This window comes from Echinops telfairi, unplaced genomic scaffold (genome assembly GCF_000313985.2).
Source record: "Echinops telfairi isolate 266 unplaced genomic scaffold, ASM31398v2 ScPeMD7_31;HRSCAF=116, whole genome shotgun sequence".
NCBI lineage: Eukaryota > Metazoa > Chordata > Mammalia > Afrosoricida > Tenrecidae > Echinops > Echinops telfairi.
The window spans coordinates 36,698,577-36,719,249 of NW_022103928.1; the positions used below are offsets into that span (position 1 = coordinate 36,698,577).

The 20,673-nt window shown below is 42.9% G+C and overlaps 1 protein-coding gene across 1 annotated transcript in view; it reads left to right on the forward strand.

The window, feature by feature from the left end:
- The window catches only part of PTPRN2 (protein tyrosine phosphatase receptor type N2), a 1,475,949-nt gene that overhangs the window by 52,366 nt on the left and 1,402,910 nt on the right, over positions 1–20,673 (forward strand). The window lies entirely within an intron of this gene.

The following is a 20,673-nucleotide window of genomic DNA, read 5'->3' on the forward strand; positions in this document are numbered from 1 at the left end:
CGGTGCTATAGCCTAAGGTACAGGTGAATCTGCCATGCAAGAATTACGATATATGAATAGAAAGAAAGCAGCAGGGAGCATTTTGCTTCGTATCTTCTCTGACCACGTAGTCCTCCTGGCAGGACCCCGGGAATGAGACCTTCCAGAGTGACTGTGACCTTGGATGACACTAATGAATTACTTAACCCACATCCAGTCCTGTGGATATTAATTATGTGAGGAAGAACTGAGACAGAAAATGGGAACATAGGACCACTTTAGGCTTCCGGAGGTCGTAGAGTGACGAATTAACCATGGAGCCTTTGACAAACCTCAGGTCATGAAAAGTCAAGTCTAAAACTTCATTCTGATTACATACTGCCGTCCCTTTTCAAAAGCTGAATCCTTTTCACCTCTCTTTGCATTTTATCGTGGATTATGCTATTTTTTTTCTCTTACTTGGATGATAGAACAGTGATCGTTTTTGAGGGAAATGAATGTTCAGTAAGATGGACTTGGGTAAATACACGGGCATACCTACACAATGGAGTCTTATGCAACCAGGTAATATGTGGTTCAGAGAAGAAAAGAAATCAGGTTTCTAAAATAGTATGGATGATGTGATGTGATTTTGATGAAAGAAAAATCAGCTATGGCCACTCATGCTGTTAAAAGAGTGTATCTATATCTGAAGGAACCCTGCTGGCATAGTGGTTACCTATTGGGCTGCCAATCACAAGGTCAGTGGTTTGAAATCACCAGCCAGTCCATGGGTGAAAGATGAGGCGTCCTATTTCTATAAAGAGTTACAGTCTCAGAAAACCACTGGGGCAGCTCTACTCTGACCTGTCAGGCTACCCTGTCGCCATGAGTCAATATTGTGTTTGATTTGGTATTGGATCTGTATCTGATTGAGATTTGGGGTTAATTCATATAATGGTGTTCATCCAATTAAATTATTTTCTGCATGTCTTGGTTCCCACTGTCAAGATGATTCTGATTTATAGTGACCAATGTTTGTTCAGTCGACCTGTGCTCTGTGGAGTTATCATGGCTGATTTTCCTTTTCATTTAATTAAAAAAATTATTTTATTGGGGGCTCGTACAACTCTTATCACAATCCATCCATCCATCCATCCATCCATTGTGTCCGGCACATTTGTACATTTGTTGCCATCATCATTCTCAAAACATTTGCTTTCTACTTGAGCCCTTGATATCAGCTCCTTATTTTTTCCTCCTCCCTCCCTACACCCTCCTTCATGAAACCTTGATAATTTATAAATTATTATTATTTTGTCATGTCTTACACTGTCTGATGTCTCCCTTCACCCACTTTTCTATTGTCCATCCCCCAGGAAGGGGGTTAAATGTAGATCATTGTGATCAGTTCCCCCTTTCTACCCCACCTTTCCCATCCCCTCCTGGTATTGCTACTCTCATTATTGGTCGTGAGGAGTTTATCTGCCCTGCATTCCCTGTGTTTCCAGTTCTTATCTGTACCAATGTACATCCTCTGTTCTAGCCAGATTTGTGAGGTTGATTTTTCTTTTTATTAGTTGGGATTTAATACATATATCATTCCATATTTCAACCACATCAAGCAGTATTGTACAACTGCTACCACAGCTTCCAAACATTCTTTTACTATATGGACTCCCTTTTACCCCATCACCACCACTGTACCCTGTTCCCCCTGAACCCCTTATTCTACTTGCTGTCCCTATATGTTCATCAATCCTGGGTTTCATATACCGAAAACCAGAAAAGCGTATAACACGGCTTCAAGAGGGTGACCTCCACTGGTACAACACATGTGAGAAATACTCTAATATGAATAAACAAAACTATACAAACCAAAAATACAAAAATTTTGGAAAACAAATCAGGTTCAGCCTGTACCATAGGGGGAATCTACTGCCAAGGTTTTAACTTTCCAGTTCAGATTTATACCTATGATCTTCTCTACTCCTCCCTCCCAAGCTCTCTGTTTAGTGACCACTTTCCTCCCATCCCTCAATTTTAGATAGGGGGAGTTCCCCGCAGGCTTATTTCCTAGGTAGTTCCACAAATGAATCTTGGCCTCCCACTGCGATCATCACCTTCTGCACACCAGATTCTCACAATTTAGGCTCTCATACTGATCCCTCCTTCGACTTTGGATTTTATAGATTCCAATCCCTCGATGACTGATGATGGTGTGCTACTTCCATGTGGACTTAGTTGACGGCTCACTTAGATGGCTGCTTGTTTGGAGACAAGCCTTTAAGACCCCTGGTGCTATTTTATCTGATAGCCAGGCATCATCTAAATTTCTTTGTCTATGGCTGATGTTTTGGGAATGAGATTGCAATACTTTTCTTCTGAGGTGCCTTTGGGAGGACTTGAATCTCCCATCTATTGGTTAGCAGGGAGCTGTTTAACTCTTTGTACCACACAGGAGCCCCTAGGTTTCGGTGCTATAGCCTAAGGTACAGGTGAATCTGCCTGCAGAGAAATTGAGAGGCATTTATTTTGTAGACATTGCTTTTTTTCTTTTTGGGGGCAAGGCTTTGTATTGTTGTATGGAGAAGGGATTAGACTAGAGAGCCCCCTCTGAGTTGGCAAGAATAACAGGGAAAGTTGATCCCTTTTATATTAAATTATAGAGTCCACTTCCAAGCCTTGTTGCTAGGCTTCTCATTTCTGCAGCTGTTTTCTAATAGGCCCCACTTTCTTGGCTATACATGTTTTTGATGCCTGGATAGATTGGATGGAGGCTTGCCCACCTCTCCTGGACTCCTATGGATGCTGGTGCAAAGCCCTCCATCTGCAGGATCAGCTGGTGAGTTGACTGAACTTTGCTGCTGAGATGGCTGTGTGAGTAGGCGCTAGGCACATTGTGGCGGTGGCAAAACTCGTCCCCTGTCTGCCACAAATCAGGCCTTTTTGTAGCACCCTGTTACACAATCTTTTCAGAACCTCTAAATAGAAAGCTAGATTTCGTCTGGCCTGGTTGAACAAACTCCAAATGCACTACGAGTGGACATGTCTGTTTGGGAAGTTGACAGACATCGTAATGAGGATTGTCGTCAATCAACGTTTCTCCTTTTTGAAATGAGAAAACCACCTGTACAGTTGAATTTTTCCCATAGTGCTGTCCTTGTAAGCTGTGTTCAACATCACAACAGTTTCTGCAACATTTTTCCCAAGCAGGAAACAAAATTCCACTTCTACACACTGTTCTCTTAAATTGATCATCACAAAAAACAAGGTTTGTGCGAAACTGTTTTCATGAAAACATTCACTGTGACCAGAGAGAACCTTCTCAAGTGATGCCACTGGTACACTAACTCAGAGTGAGTTGCTGGATGCTCACCTAGTGATGAGTAAAATGCGCACTATGAAAGGTCCACCCAGTGGAGCTTATTTCTGTTTTTTTTGGGGGGTACCCCCTTGTACATATTTTAAACCAGAATGCTATGCCCTTAGGTTTCAGGGTTTAGAAAGAGGAACTGAGCTGCTTAAGAAACAGGTAATCACTCTGGTTGATAGAAACCAAATGTAATCAATTTAGCACTGGATTTTGAGTTTGTAACAGGAATAAAGTTCACTGCTATATACAGGGCATTTGAAAGGGAGCTTATTAAGCTGACAAAGAATATGATAACAGGAGAGAGGGAGAAGTGAGACTTTATCAAGAGCACAGGCTATTTTGGTTTAATATACCATAAATGTGAGGCTGTCAGGCCATCCACCTGGTTAACCCACTTCTAAGTTCTTGATGGAGTCCTACATGGCCGTAATGGTTAAGTGTTGGATTATTAATCTAAAGCTTGGCTGTTTAAGTCCACCAGGGAACACCTTGGTAGACAGCCCTGGAAATCTACTTCTTAAGGGTCACAGCCTTAGAAACTGTACGGAGCAATTCTCCTCTACACACAGGGTCATCATGAGTCAGGCTCAACTTGATGGCAATTAATAGCAACAACTCCCCTCCCCCCAAACCTGCCATCCAGTCAATTCCAAATCACAGTGACTCTATATAGCATTTCTGAGACTGCCAGTCTTTATCGGAATAGACAGCTTCATCTTGCTCCCATGGAATCTATTTTCCTAAGAAAGTAAATGATGTAGATTTGAACCACTGACCTTGCAGTTAGCAGTCCAGTGCATATCCCCCGGTGCCACCAAGGCTCAATGCCTTTGTATCATTATGAAAAAATGAACGATATGATTTTCTAAGGATTAATGTTTCCAATTCTCACTAGCCAAATAGTCTTCCTGATTATTAGTGGAATTTTAAAGATGAAAACTCAAATGTCGAAAGCTCTACAATAAGAGATGCAGCAAAAGGATGCTAGCTACTTTTCAGTATTTAGAGAGAGAAATGGGAATGAAGAACCAATAGAAGCCAAGCCCAGAATGCATGAGATTACTCAGATAAAATAAAGGCTTTTATTTCGGGAATGAACTAAACCAGTGACAGGACCATGACTATGATGATATTGAGATCTGATTTGTAGGGACTGCTAGGTACCACATTGAAGCATCAAGTCAGACCCCAGATTGTTCTAAACAATATATAATCCAAGGTGTTCTCTGAGAGGATCTGTATCCTAAGAAAGTCAATATATTAGAATGGTAGCAAACCCAGGACTGCATTAGAGGCTGATATATCAACAAGTAGAACCTCAATCACAAAGGCAGCAGTGGTGATGGCAACACTAGCTAACTTTTATTATTACGGTACAGTAGACACTATGTGAAGACACTTTACATACATTGTTTCATTTATTGCCACAGCCATCCTTTGAGGTGGACATCGTATTATGCTGATCTTTACAGATGAGGAAACTGAAGCTCAAAGAGGGATTTGCATATAGTGTTTGGACTGAGATAGCCTGAACTCTGGGGATTTTGGGAGTATGAGGGTTAGAGCTGAACACTCTGCACATGTAAATTTCAGTTGATTTGTGTCCTTTGAGGTTCCTGTACCACTTGTCTGCCAATTCAATCGCACCCACCATTCATGAAGATAAGCACAGGGTCTGTTTGTGCTGCACGGAGCACAGAGGTTAATGAGTACTGACTGGATAGTGGCTGCTCCGATGGAGCCCACATCACAGGCTGGCTCTTCCCTCTTTGAACTTCCCAGTGTGCCCTGACCTTACAGTCTAATTTAGCTCACATGGCTCCTTCGAAATCTATTTAGACGATTATGACTTTTCGGTAGGAGTCTTCTTTTGAATCCTTTTAATTCCCCCCCCACAAAGTACATTAGAATCCAAGGATGTTACTGCAGGAGGTAATCTGGCTTGTCTCTGTCCCGGCGGATTAGGTCTAGGCATCCCTAAGAGATGCCTTTCTGTCCTGAGGGGGCTGGTGAGCACAGGGGGCTAAGAAGCTGGGGCTGTGGCACCCTCTCCAACCTACCTTCAGAAACAACAATGTGTTTATCTGCTGTATGTGTTTGGTTTCACTGCAAGCTCCTGAAATGCTTTAGTAATTGAGTTTTACCGTTGCACAAAAGAGGAAATGGTAGACAAGGTGACTTGACCAAGATCTTGCAGCCACCCAGAAGCAGAACTACAGTTGAGCTGCTCTGACTCCCTGCCTTAGTGAGGTGGCATACAATTTGTCATCTTCTGGTGGAGTAGTGGTTACTCTTTGGACTATGATCGGCAAAGCTTACCGGCAAGGTCCCACGTTTGAAACCACCAGCCGTTCTGTGGGAGAAAAACACTTTTTCCCACTCCTGTAAACATAGTCTTGGAAACTTCCAAGGGACATTTCTACCCGGTCCTATGGGTCGCTATGAGTCAGTATTGACTCGAGGGCAGGGAGGCTGAGTTTTGCATCAGAGTTGCTTGAGTGAAGTAAGGTGCTGTTGCTCATTTGCCCAGGACAGCAGGGAAGTGTAGGGTAAATGGTAGAAGATGTGGCTCCCCCCCACAGTCCTTTAGGTTCTCTCTTTCTTGTCTCTGGAAGTCTTGGGAAGGGAAGGCGGTCTCACGCCTCTCTCCAGGAGCCCATTGGCAAAGCCACAGGGAGAACGGAGGGAAAGGCTGTGAGGGATTCCTCACTTTCCTTTGCCAGTGGAGAATCGTGGGATGGGGCTGGACACTCCCTGTTTGCCTTGTAGTGCACAGTTCAGTAGTTTGATGCCCCCCTCCCCCCCACTTCAAGATTACACCCAGCTTCAGAGAATTCCTTTGTTTCCTGTAGCATTTTCTTAACAAGAACTTGTGTATTCTTGGGGACAAAGCCCAGATAAGTCAAGAAACTTGCCAAAAGACACACAGTCTCTGAGAGGCACAGCCAGGCACAGTTCCAAGATTTCCTCCCTGCCTACTCCCCCCAACCCGCCCCCCCACCCCCCACTGGCTGGGGGGTGGGGCATACGGGCTTGCCATCTCCGTGCAAAGCTGACATCTTACTGATCGCTTGTCTGTGGAGTAGAACAGCTGACCAGAATAACAAAGATGATATTCTTCCGGAAATTGCAGCCTTAATCATAGAAGCTGTTCAAGCACCTTTCCCAAGGAAGTGCCGATACATTTCAACAACATGGCTTGCACTTCCACACTGGTTGCTAAATATGATGCTGCTACTGCCTTCAAGTACAGCCAAGAAGTGGGTGTGGGTTTCAAGACTTGGGAGAAGGGAGAGAGAGAGAGAGAGAGAGAGAGAGAGAGAGAGAGAGAGAGAGAGAAAGAGAGATCAGCTGGGAAGGAAATGCTAAAGCAATTTTGTCACTCGCTCCTGATCTATGGGTTTAATATCCTGATTAGAAGCTGACCGTATTGTGTTATATGTTTTTCTTTGCTTTGATATAGGAAACCCAGGATTGATGAATCTATAGGTACAGCAAATAGAATAAGGGTTTTCAGTGTGGGAGGTACAGTGGTAATGGTGGTTGTGGTGTGTGTGGGGGGGGAGGAGGGGGGAGTAAATGGGAGATGATCTCAAGGAGTCCAGGAAGAAAAAGAATGTTTGGAAACTCTGGTAGCACTTGTACAATTCTGTTTGGCGTGATTGAACTGTGGAATGACAGGTGTATTAATACCCAATTAATAATAATAATAAAAATAAAGCTGCCTTATGTTGATGTGTCTGGGGTCATTACAGTTCAGTGTAGGGAAGCACTCTGTAGGAACTCTGAGTGACTGCAGAGGCTTGAGGGCATTGAGGAGGCCCCTGAAACCCAGCTACAGGGCAGCCTCTGCCTGCTTCCCGGCAGCCCAGGAGCCAGAGAGAATCCGGCAATGGCTTTTTCCACCAGGGTCGCCACCCTCCATACTTGAGAATGGCAGAGAGGTTAAAGGGGATTTGTGGAACAATGGATCAGAAGGAAGGAATCCTGATTCAGAAGTCGGAGGTGGAAATGGAAAGGCAAGAAGGGCTGCTGGTGCCCTGAGAGTTTGTGGCTACCAGGTAATGTGTGATTGGTGGGAGGTGAGGCTCGCAGGATCTTCAGCCTCTTTCCCACGGACAGGGCTCTCATCTGATCTGCTCTTCCAGTGTGGCTCCCTATTTTGTGTCATCTGAGGGGCTCCATGAGATGTGGTCCTTGTGGTGGTCTCCAGCTTTGGAAGTCAGATTGCTCAGTCCTTTAGTCCTGGTGAGTCTGAGTGTCCCAGGTAAAAGGGAAGCCCACACCTGCAGCCTTGGACAGATAGGAGTGCTCAGGGGCTGAAGGGAGATCCCTGTAGGCCACATAATCCACCATTCAAAAAAAGCCTTGAAGTCTGTGAGCGCATGAAGGCCAGACCCCTCACCTGCCCACACGACCTTCTTTGCAACAACAAGGACAGGGACTGTGGCTTGTGAGGCAGCGTGTTTGTTAGTTAGGAGATCACTATTCATGAGCATGCACACACATCTTTGGATCATGCCCTCGTGTGTGAGATGCCCTGATGTTCTGGAATTATTCCCTAGAAACTGCATGGCAGGGGCCAATCTGGCTCTGTCACGAGATTGAAAATGCCACCAGAAGTGGGCTCTGATTTGTTCACCAACTCACTTATTTTATCCCGTCTCTGCCATGGGTCAAGCATTTTTGACTCTCTTTATAGGAAGAGCCTCGACAAGATGGATTGACACAGTGGCTGCAACTATAAGCTCAAACATCACAACGACTGTGAAGATGGTAGAGGGCTGAGTGGTGCTTCCTTCATTCTGTTGGTCCCTATGAGCTGGACCAACTAGACAACACCTGAGAACAACGAACAACAAGAAGAGGCTTCAAAAAGTTCACAGAGCAATGGAATGAAATGATAAGGAAAATTTCCCATGGGCTTTTTGAAGCCCCCTGCTATAGCACTGGACTTATTCCCAAGAAACTGTATTGCAATAGCCTACCTGGCTATCTCTCGAGATTGTGGAGCACAGTCCACAAAAATCCTGGTTCTCACGGAGCTTGCCTTCCAGCGAGGGAGCATTTCTCAACGGCTTGCTAGAGAGTTGACCCTGACTCATGGCTCCCCAACAAGTGTCAGGTAGAGCTGTGCTCTATGGAGTCTTCAGTGCTTGATTTCTTGGTATTATGTCGCCAGACTTTTCTTCTGAGATGCCAGTTGGACTTGAACCTCCCAAGTTAGGTGCTGTGTCAGCCTGGGTAGCGCAGAGAAACAAATTCATAGACACTTATGTGTATAAGAAAGAGCTTTATATACAAGAGCAGTTGAATATTGAGAAAACATCCCAGCCCAGTCCAAATCAAGTCCATAAGTCCAATATTAGCCCATATATCTGATACCAATCTATAAGTTCCTCTTCAGACTCACAAAACATATGCAATGATGCTGAATGCAGGAAGATCACAGGCCGGTAGGTGGGAAGTCTTGTGGATCCAGTGGCGTTGTAAGCATCTCAGTCCTGGCAGGGGTCTCCATGTGGTTCCTTTAGTTCTGAAACTCTGACTGCCTCAGGGTAGCTTCATATGTCTTCTTCTCAGAAATGTCTCACAGGGAGTGGGCAGAGCGAGGGCATACTTCCCACCTCCAAGGAGGAATACAGGAGTTCCCAGAATCCTCAGGAGAAGGCCATGCCCACCCAGAAGCCTCACTGGCTATGACCTGATTGACAGGGTAGACTCCATCCCTTCACCTGAATCCTCAAATTGACACCTGATTATATAACTACCACAGCCGCCTAGTGTACTAACCATTTGTGACAAACACCCAGCAACTCTGAGGGCATATCCATAATGAGGCAAATTGGGAAAAGTATTTTGATCTTTTTCCTGGTGGTAAATGCTTCAGAAAAAAATATAAGGCAGGCAAGGGGGCTAGGGAGGAGTGCTCCCAGGTGTGTAACTGTAGGTTGGGTATCTGAGAGGACGCTATTTGAGTAAAGCTCTAGAACAGTGGTTCTCAACCTCCCTAATGCCGCGACTCTTTCATACAGTTCCTCATGTGATGGTGACCGCAATCATAAAATTATTTTCGTTGCTATTTCATAACTGTCATTTTGCTACTGTTATGAATTGGGTGACCCTTGTGAAAGGGTCATTTGACCCCCAAAGGGGTCACGGCCCATAGGTTGAGAACCGCTGCCCTAAAGGAAGCCAGAGACACAAACAATGAAGGGTTTAAATGTTTAGGCAGAGGCAGCAGCAAGTGCAAGTGTCTGAGTAGGGCTGTTCTTGGGGATTCCAGGCAAAGTAGAGGAGCCTCCGTGCTGTCGTGGTTCTGTGTTGGACTGCTAACTTAAGGGCAACAGTCGAAGCCACCAGTTTCCCCTCCAGAGAAAGATAGGGCTGTCTACTCCTGTGATGAGTTAGTCTCAGAAACCCACAGGGGGGCAGTTCAACCCTGCCTATAGGGTCACCATGAGTCGGCGTCAACTCTATGGCAGTGAGTTTTATGTCCTAAGAAAAGCAAAGACCCAGTCTGGAGCTGAGTGAGTAAGCTCAGCAGAGTGGTGTGACAAGGACTCTGTTGAGACTTTGCATTTGGGGCGGTCACTGAAACAGAACTCGTCTTTGTTTGTCTTGGCTTTTGCCACAGAGGTGATCTCGATATAAGCTCCCTTCATTTCATTTGGTTGTAGTCCATTAGGAAGAGAATAAGATAATCATGACAAGTATTTGCCGTTGAGTTTCTTGTGATTCTTGGTTGTGCTGTCTGTGTCCGAGCAGAACTGTGTTCTCCCGAGTTCTCGATGACTGCTTTTTCAGGAACTACATCACCAGACCATTCTCCCGACCTCTGGTGAAACGCAAACCTTCTGAGATTCCCAAGAGGTCTTGAGCAGCCGAGTGTGTTAACTGGTGCTACCCGAGGGCTTGCAGAGAAGTGGTTGTAAAAGAAAACTATGGTTGTTTCTGAAATAATTCTTAAAAGTACTCTTCAGTCTATGGATGCATCCCCTATGGTTTAAACCCACTACTACACTCCAGGCATGGTAGGGCTTTTGGAAGCCAAAGAAAATATATGAAATGAATTGTAACGCCATTTAATCACAATTCTAAATGCCTGGATAGCCTTCTGAACCCCTCAATTGATTTGGACCTGGAAGGCAGGTCTCTGTGCAAAGTTGTTGTGAGGTGCCGTAGGGTCAGTTCTGACTCATAGATGCCCTATATAACCATAGAACAAAACACTGCCTGATCCTGCGCCATCCTTGTAACTGTATGTTTGTGTTCATTATTGCAATTGTTATGTTTGTGTTCATTATTGCAGCCACTGAGCAAATCCGTCTTGTTGAGGATCTGCCTCTTTTCCACTGCCCTTCTACTTTACCAAACATGATGTCTTTTCCCAGGGGCGGGTCCCTCTTCATACCAGGTACAAAGTCCATGACACACAATGTCATCTGACTCTCCATTCTCCAAGACAGATTTGTTTTCTCTTCCTGCAGTCCGTGGTACAGCTTAGTTCTCAAAGTGACCTTTTTGCTCTTTGTGTGAGTCTGGGTAGACCAGAGAAACAAGTCCATGGACACACATGTGTATTAGAAAGAGCTTTATATACAAGAGCAATTGAACACTGAGAAAAAAAATCCCAGCCCAGTCCAGAACAAGTCCATAAGTCTGATATTAACCCATATGTCTGATACCAAGCTATAAAGTCCTCTTTAGATTCACGAAACACATGCAATGATGCCGAATGTAGAAGCTCACAGGCCAGTGGGTAGAAAGTCTTTTGTTCCAGTGGCGTTGGAAACATCTCAGTGCTGGCAGGGGTTTCAGCACTGGAAACATTTCAGCGCTGGCAGGGGTCTCTGCATCAGGGTGGGTCCATGTCTTGTCAGCTGCTATGTCTCCCAGGGAGTATCAGAGAGTCTCCCATCTCCAAGAAGGAAATACCGGATTTCCCATAATTCTCAGGAGAAGACCATGCCTACACAGAAGCCTCAGTGACTATGATCCAATTGACTGACTAGACTCCACCCCTTCACTGGTAATCCTCTCAAATTGACACCAGAGTACCACACTCATTTTGGAAAGATTTGTGTAACACAATGCATTGATCTCTTGACTGCCCTTTCAGATGCAAGTGAAGTGAAATCTTTGACAGCTTCAACCTTTGCTCTGTTTATCAGGATGTTGCCTGTTGATCCAGTTGTGACGATTTTTGTTTTCTTTACTTTAAGTTGTAATCCTTATGGAAGGCTGCAGTCTTCAAGGCCTCTTGATTGTCTGCAAGCAATGTTGCATCATCTGCCTATTGCAGGTTGTTCATGAGCTTTCCTACAATCCTGAAGCTGAATTCTTCATAAATCCAGATCTTTGGATTATTTTCTCAGCATACAGATTGAATAGACACAGTGAAAAACAAAACTAAACTAAACCTCTGACACCTTTTCTGATTGAAACCATGCAGCCTCCCTTTGTTCTTGTTGAACAACTGCCTCTAGGTCTATGAATAGGTCCTACACCAGCATGGTCAAGTGTATTGAATTTCCATGCTTTTCAATGTTGCCAATAGTCAATAAAACACAAGTAAACATCTTTCGGATAGTCTCTGCTTTTAGCCAGATCCTTTGGAAGTCAGCAATGGTATCTATCTCTTGTTCCAGATCCTCTTCTGAATCTGGCTTGAATTTCTCGCTGCTCTTGGTCGATGTGGTAATTGTTGTTTGGTACAGTGACTCTGTGTGCTCCTTCCATCTTCTTTTGATGCTTCCTGCATCATTCACTCAAGGATAGAACTTTTTCTTCAGTTCTTTTAACTTGAGAAATGCTGAACATGGTCTCCCTTTTTGGCTTTCTGACCCCAGATCTCTGCACATTGAATTGCAATAGTCTACATTGTTAGGCTGCTTATTGAAATTTTCTGTTCAACTATTTTACTTCATCATTTTCCCATTTCTCTTTACCTACTCTGAATGATAATCGAAAGGACTACTCTATGGTCAAGAGTAAGTTTCAGATTCTCTTCTGACATCTATTTAGGTCTTTTCTTTCTTTCCTGTCTTAAAAAAAAAATTCATTGGGGGCTCATACAACTCTTATCACAATCCATACATCAATTGAATCAGGCATGTTTGTATATATGTTGCCTTGATTATTTTCTAGACATTTATTTTCTATTGAGCTCTTGGTATCAGCTTCCTCCCTTTCCTTCCCCACCACCCTCATAATGCTCTGATAGATTGCACAGTGTTATTATTTTCATCTCTAACACCTACTGCTGTTTCCCTTCCCCCATGTTTTCTGTTGTTCTTCCCCCTGTAAAGGGGTGTATGGTTATATGTCAATCATTGTGATCTGTTCCCCATTCTCCCTTCCTCACCTCTTCCCCCAACCCTTCTGGTATCACTATTCCCAATCCTGTTCCTGGATTCTGTGTGTCATGAGCTCCTGTCCTTTTCTATATCTGTGTACATGTTCCGGTCTAGTCTGAATTGAGAAGCAGCAATTGTTCTAACCAATTGGCAGTCTGAGATGTTCACCCTCCCAACCCAATCACTGAAGACAAAACAGGTGCATAAGCAAATGTGGTGAAGAAGGCTGATGGTGCCCCATTAAAAGATGTAGTATCTGGGGTTTTAAAGGCTTGAAGTGACACAAGCTGCCATTCAGCAGTGAAGCAACAAGTCCACATGGAAGAAGAACACCGCCGGTGTGATCAGGAGGAGTGATAGGGACCGGGTAATAGGCATCAGCAGACACAGAACAAACAAAGACATATTGTTGAGAATGAGGTGGGCTGGAGCAGAAATCCAAAGTCCATCTGTAGAAAGTGAAACAATCTCTCCACAGAGGGCCCACAGGGAGGGGATGAGTCACCAGGGTGCAGTAAAGCATTGATGAAACACACTATATTCCTTTGGTTCTTTGAGGCTTCCTCACCACCACCCCCCTCACCCCGCCTGCCCATGACCCCAGTGCTGCTGCTTTCCTGTCTTTTTATTGACCATTGCTTTCTTTGTGTATGGTATCTTTGCTATCATCCCAGAACTTGTCAAGTGTTCGCCATTAGTGCTCGGTTGTCAATTCTGTTCTTGAGATGGTCTCTAAATTCAGGGGGTATCTACTTAAGGCCGTGCTTGACTCTTCTGAGCTTGTCTTCACTTTCTTCAGCTTGAACCAGAACTTGCATATGAGCAATCGATGTTCTGTTCCACAGTTGGTCCTCGGTTTTGCTTTGGTTGATAATACTGAGCTTCTCCATCATCTCTCCTCACAAATTTAGTCAATATGATTCACTACAATTCTTCAGTATTCCATCTCGTATGGTTCATGTGCACCGTCACTGTTTATGTTGAGAAAATTTAGTTGCAATGATGAAGTTGTTGGTCTTGCAAAATTGTATTATGTAGAATCTCCAGATTCATTTCTATCACCAAGGCCATATTTTCCAAGTACTGATCTTTCTTCTTTGTTTTAACCTTTCCATTTCAATTCCCAATGATTGTCAGTGCATCTTGATTGCATGACTGATTGATTTCTAACTGAAGAAATGGATTGAACACCTGGCATGAAATATTTAGTAATTCTTGATTGGTGTAAATTTTCAACAGAGCTGAGGCCCTGGTTGCTAGCGTAGGACCTCTGGCACTTGTAACACTAAGGCAGTGCATTGGCAGTGTTCATATTTTGATGTTCTTGGTAGAAGAAACCAGTTAAGTTCGCTCCATTCTAGCTGGCATTTTTTCTGTCTGTTACTGATTGAATTGTGTTCCCCAAGGTGTGTCAATTTGGCTAGGTTCTGATTCTCAGTATTTTCTGATTGCCCTCTATTTTTATTAATAAATCATTTCATTGGGGGCCCTTACATATATTATAGCAGTCCCCACATCCATTATATTAAGTGGATATGTACAAATATTGCCATCAACAAATTCAAATCATTATCTTTCTTATTGAGACCTTTGGTATCTGTTCCTTTTTTCCCCTCCCTCTCCCACCCTGCCACCCTCATGAAACCTTAATATCTTATGTAATGTTATTTATCCCTTTACCTACAATCCTGGTATTTTCACCCTTCGAAGAGGCTTATTTCACCATCATTGCTATCAGTTTCCCCTTCCCCCATCGCCCCAACCTTCCCCTACCCTCTTGAAGTTATTACTCCCATTACTGTTTCTCAGGGGTTTGCCTCTCCTGAATTCCATAAATTGAAAGCTCTCGCCTATACCAATGTATGTATGGCACACTAGCTGGATTTACGAGGTAAGACTGAGATCATAATAGTGAGGGAGAATTAAGGACCTAGAGGAGTGTTGTGTGTTTTGTCAGTGCTAGACTGCCCCCTGGATGTATCTTCTCTCCTGTGGTGCCTCTGTGCTGGAATGTCCAAATATTTTGGTCACTCACTGCTGACTCATAGAGACTTTCTAGGACAGGGTAGAGCTGCCCCTGTGAGTTTCCAAGACTGTAACTCTTCCCTGGAGTAGAAAGCCCCAGCTTCCTCTTGGGGAAAGGCTGATGGACTCCTTACTGTGCGGTGCAGTTAGCAGCCCAGTGTGTAACTGTGTGTGTTGTAAATCCAAACTCTGTATTTCAATGGGAAGGATTAGGGCGCATTGTATCTTGAGTCTAAGCCTTCCAAAAATGCTTGGTTGAAGTCCTACAGTTACTCAAATAGTCAAGTCACACCCTTACTTGAGCGACACTGTATTTTTATAAGGCATAACAGGAGATAGAAGCAAGCCGAAGGAAGGGACCTGACTATCACCAAGAAAGAAGAATGGAAGCAGAGTGTGTCCTTTCAACTGGAATCCCTGGGAACCTCCTAGATCAGATGGATTCCACCTGGAGAGCTCCAAGGACCCAGAACGCTGACACTGAAAAGAGAAGCCCTTCCTCCAGATCAGGTGGAGGGAGAAAGACTGCCACTCTGAGAGAAGAAACCGCCCTTTGTGAAAGCTGCCCATGTGGCGTGTTTGTTATAGCAGCATCGATTAACTAGATACCCTCCCATTGCTTATCATGGCTTTCTTGTAACTGATACCCAAGGCACATTGTTCAAGCTCATTGGCGTTTTCCTTAAAGATTGAGGATTTGTTGGTCTTTAAAAATCCCATATTGTCCCAAATGAAGGCTGAACATGATAGTGGGACAAGAGGAAAGTAAAAGGAAATAGAGGAAAGAACTAGGAGGAAAAGGGCATTTATAGAGGCCTAAATACAGGCATGTACATATATAAATATACTTATATATAATGATAGGGAAATAGATCTGTGTAAATATATTTATATGTTAAGTACTAAGGTAACAGAAGGACATTGGGCCTCTACTCTAATCCTCCCTCAACATAAGAACACTTTGTTTTAATAACCTGGCACTCTGTAATGCTCACCTTCCTGACATGATCTCTGAAGCCAAAATGGGTGCATAAGCAAATGTGGTGAAGAAAGCTGATGGTATGTGGCTATTGAAATATATGGTGTCTGGGATCTTAAAGGCTTGAAAATAATAAACAAATGGTCATCTAGCTGAGAAGCAACAAAGCCCATATGGAAGAAGCTCACCAGTCTGTGTGATCATGAGGTGTCAATGGGATCAGGTACCAGACATTAAAGAGCCAGAACAAAAAAATCATATCAATTTGACTGAGGGGGAGTGTGGAGTGGAGACCCAAAGCCCATTTGTAGACAATTGGACATCCTCTTACAGAAGGGTGTCAAGGAAGAGACGAGCCAGGCAACAGTATTGCACCAATGAAACATACAATGTTCCTCTAGTTCTTTAATGCTTCCTGCCCCCACTATCATGACCCCAATTCTACTTTACAAATCTGGTTAGGCAAGAGCATGTACACGGGTACAGATAAGAACTGGAAACACAGGGAATCCAGGACAGATAAATCCCTCAGGACCAATAATGAGAGTAGCGATACGAGGAGGGTTGGGGAAGGTGGGGGAGGAAGGGGGCACTGATCACAATGATCTACATATAACCCTTTCCCAGGAGGACAGACAACAGAAAAGTGGGTGAAGGGAGACAGCAGTCGGTATAAGACATGAAAAACATGTATAAATTATCAAGGGTTCATGAGGGAGGGAGGGTGTTGAGGGGGGAAATAAGCTGATACCAAGGACTCAAGTAGAAAGAAAATGTTTTGAAAATGATGATGGCAACATGTACAAATGTGCTTGACACAATGGATGTATGTATAGATTGTGATAAGAGCTGTACAAGCTCCCCCAAAAATGATTAAAAGAAACCACACCTGTGTTGTATGATATGTAGAAGAACTGGATCCAAAGAGAGAAAGCTTCTGGAGAAGGAGGAGGGGAGGAATAGGTGTTATGTTTTGGACCTCTTATTTCTGATAAATCACAATTTACAGAACAGGATCTTACGCGAGGGATCCCAAAGCACCCCCACCCCTCCCTCAAGGGAAATCACCACAGGAAGAGAATGTGAATGAGCAGTGGGAGGAGAATAAGATGTGGTTGTCTGGGAAACAAGAGGGAGCGTTGTGCTTGGGTTCTTCTATTGTTCCACTGGGCCTTTGCAAAGTCACTCCTGTTGCTTTAGTCTGTGAGCTGCTCAGGCAGAGGTTCCTGGTCATGTAGATTCAGTAGCTGGCTGGGCCATGCAATCTGAAGTTGCCAGTCACCTCCGAGAAGGGCATTTGGGTGACAGTTTGGTGGGACTGCATGGGGACAGGCAAGTGATTATTGTTAGGGAAAGGAAATGTTCAAATTCAAAGGGGGCTGGTTTCCTGATGCTGACCTATCATCTGGTATTTGACTAAATGCTTCTGCTTTCTGTTTTCCACCCTAACCAGAAGCATGGGGTGAGGGTTGGGGAGTTGGTGCTGTGTTGGGGCTGGTGGGTGGTGAGGGGCTGTGTTGGGGGGGTGTCGTCATATTGACTGATAGGATGCATATAGGGACCACAGATAAGCAACATACTTGCAACACCTGTATGGTGGCCAGCTCAGAGTTTTGGGTGTACAAGAGGCTAGGGGTTCTGGGTGCCTCTGCTATCACATTTCAAAAATTTAAAATTTTGATTGCTGTAGAGAAGACAACATAGCAAAACACACATCAGTTTAAGAATTTCTATGTGTATAATTCAGTGACGTTGACTACACGCTTCAAGTTGTATAACCATTCTCACTCTCCATTTCCAAGTTGTTTCCCCATCATGAATATAAGCTCCCTGCCCCTAAAAGGGCCCATCCGTGTTCTGTGGATCCTTTCGGGTCGCTGTTGTCACTTTAATCTCCTACAGATAGCCCTGAGAAGAGTGCAAAGCACAGGACAGACGTTCCCCATTAGTTAAGCGATGTTATTTGGTTTTAAGATTTCAGGGATGTTTTGGGTTGAAGGTTACCTCAAAGGCAGTAGTTTCAGGGGTTCAGCCAGCCTCCATGGCTCCAGAAAGTCTGGGTCCATGAGATTTTAGTTTCTGGTTTGTATCTTCTTCCTTTGTATCAGGATTATGTGTAGACTCGTTGATCAGAACACTAACATTGGCAGCCAGGCACCATCTTGTTCGTCTGGTCTCAGTGCAAGGTGGCAGTTGTTTGGGAGGACAAATAGCTGAGCATTCCATTTCCTCTTCCGATTTCTGACTCTCCTTCCTGTGTGGCTCCTGGTAGATAGAAATGGATGGTTGTGCCTTGGCTTGCAAGCACTTTGCAACAAACTAGGAGGTAGAACAGAAGCATGAGACACAATATGAGGCCATTGCGTGGGGTGTCCCATAAAACCATGGTCCTGAACCACCAGTCTGAGAAACCCAATCCCATGAGTCTTTGATTGGTTTAAGCAGTCACAGCACCGCTTCTTTCTTATTTGTTTTTGTTGTAAAATTTCCAGCACAAAACGTTTGCCAACTCAACTTTTATTTATAAGTGTACCAGCTGTTGACAATGATGGCATCGATTCATTGTGCAACCCTAACGTTACTCAATGGGATTGTTCTGTCCCCCAGACCTGACACTGAGTGCTCCATAAGCAAAAATGTCTCTTACCTCCCACCCTTGGTAACCGCTAAATATACTTTGATCTATATTCATTTATCATTGTTTGCCTTTTAAATGGAATTGAGGTCATGCAATATTTGTTCTTTGGTGACTGACTTATTTTACTAAGTAGAATAACTTCAAGCTCTCTCTGTATAATAGCATGTGTCCAGATTTCGTTTCTCTTACTGCTGAATAGCATTCCATTGTGTGTGTGCACCATATTTGGTTTATCCATTCATCTGTTGATGGGCATTTGGATAGTTTCCACCTTTGGGGTATTGTGGATAATGTTGGAATGAACAGTTATATACAAATCTTAGTTTGAGTCTCTATTTTTGTCTTTTTAGTATATACCTAGCAGTGGAATTGCTGGGTCTTTTGTTAGTTTTGTGTTTAACTTTTTTTCAGTAACCATGACACTATTCTTTAAACTGACTGTATCATTTTGCATTCTCATCAGCAATGAATAAGGGTTCCAATCCCCCACATCATTGCCAACATTTTTTATTTGCTGTTTTTAAAAATTTTATCTTAGTCATACCTGGGTCATCGTTCTGATGGCTAATGATATGGAGCAGCTTTTCATGTTTCTTTCTTTCTTTCATGTGTTTTGTGGACATTTCTCTTTGGTGAAATGTCTGTCAAGTCTTGCTCAATTTAGGATGGGGTTAGTGGTCTTTCGGTTGTAGAAGTTTTATATATAGATTGGGTGTTTGTTTCTTGTTGGATACTGAAGACCTGGTGGTGTAGTGGCTAAGTGCTCAGATGTTAACAGAAAGGTTTGTGGTGTGAATCCACCGGTCACTCCAGAGGAGAAAGGAGTGGCCGTCAGCAGCTATAAAGATTACAGGCTTGGAAGCCTTATGGGGCGGTTCTACTGTCGTTCTGAGTCTGAATACTCATGATAACAACATGTGCTGTTGTTCTTGGATACATGGTTTCTAAATATATTGTCTTAATTTGTAACGTGTATTTCTCTTTTTTGGTAAAATTTTTTTGATACTGAGCAAGTTTTACATTTTTATGAGGTTCTACTTAATTGTGTCTTTTGCTGTTTGTATTTTTGATCATTAACTGTTAAAAACTAGGCCCAACACCTTTGCTCTGGCATTTTCTTCCATGAATTTTATAGTTTTAGTTTTCACACTGAAGTCTTTAATACATTTTGAATTTCTTTGTGTGTATTGTTTCATTTTTCTGCATGTGGAAATTTACTAGCAAAATTTATTCAAGAGAATCTTCTTCCTCATCAAATTGACTTACACCTTGTCAAAAATAAGTTGCTCATAAATATGTGGGTAATATTCTAGACTCTTAATTCTGGGTTCTTAATTCCAGAAATATTCTGGACTCTTACTTTTTTCCCATTGCTTTGTGTTTCCATCACTTACCAATACTAGGCTATTTGATTTACAATAGCTTTACAGTATGTTGTAAAATTAGGAAGTGTTAATTCTATTACTTTGTTCTTCTCTTTCAATCTTGCTTTAGCTATTCAAAGTCTCTTGGCTCTCCGTATAAAGTCAAGAATTGGTTTTTCCATATCTGTAATGAAGACTGTTAGAATATTTATTGGAATTGCATTGAACCTATTGATTGCTTAGTGTAGTATTTGTATCTTAATAATATTAAGTCTTTCAATCCATTGACATGGAATATATTTCAATTTATTTAAATCTTTTTTAATATCTGTAGTGTTTTGTGGTTTTCATTGTATAAGTCACTTTTCACATCTAAGGTTAAATTTATTCCTAGGTATCATATTTTTCTTAGATGCTATTATAACTGGACTTGTTTTTTTAACTCTTTTTCAGATTTTCAACTGATGGTGCATTGAAATCCAGATGTTTTTATTGTTGTTGACCTTGTGCTCTGAAACTTTGCTAAATTCTTCTGTTAGCACTAGAAGTTTTCTTATGGACTCTAGGATTTTCTACATATAGGGTATGTCATCCACAAATAGAGACCATTTTACTTCTTCCTTTCTAACCTAGGTACATTTCCATTTCTTTTTATATTGCTCTGGCTAGTGCTTTTATTTTATTATTATTTTAAAATCATTTTATTGGGGGCTCATACAACTCTTATCACAATCCATACATACATCCATTGTGTCAAGCACATGTGTACATTTGTTGCCATCGTCAGTCTCAAAACATTTGCTTTCTACTTGAGCCATTGGTATCAGCTCAATTTTTCCCCTCCTTCCCCACTCCCCCTTCCCTTATGAACACTTGATCATTTATAAATTATTATTATTTTGTCATATCTTACATTGTCCAACATCTCCCTTCACCCACTTTTCTGTTGTCTATCCCTCAGGGAGGAGGTTATA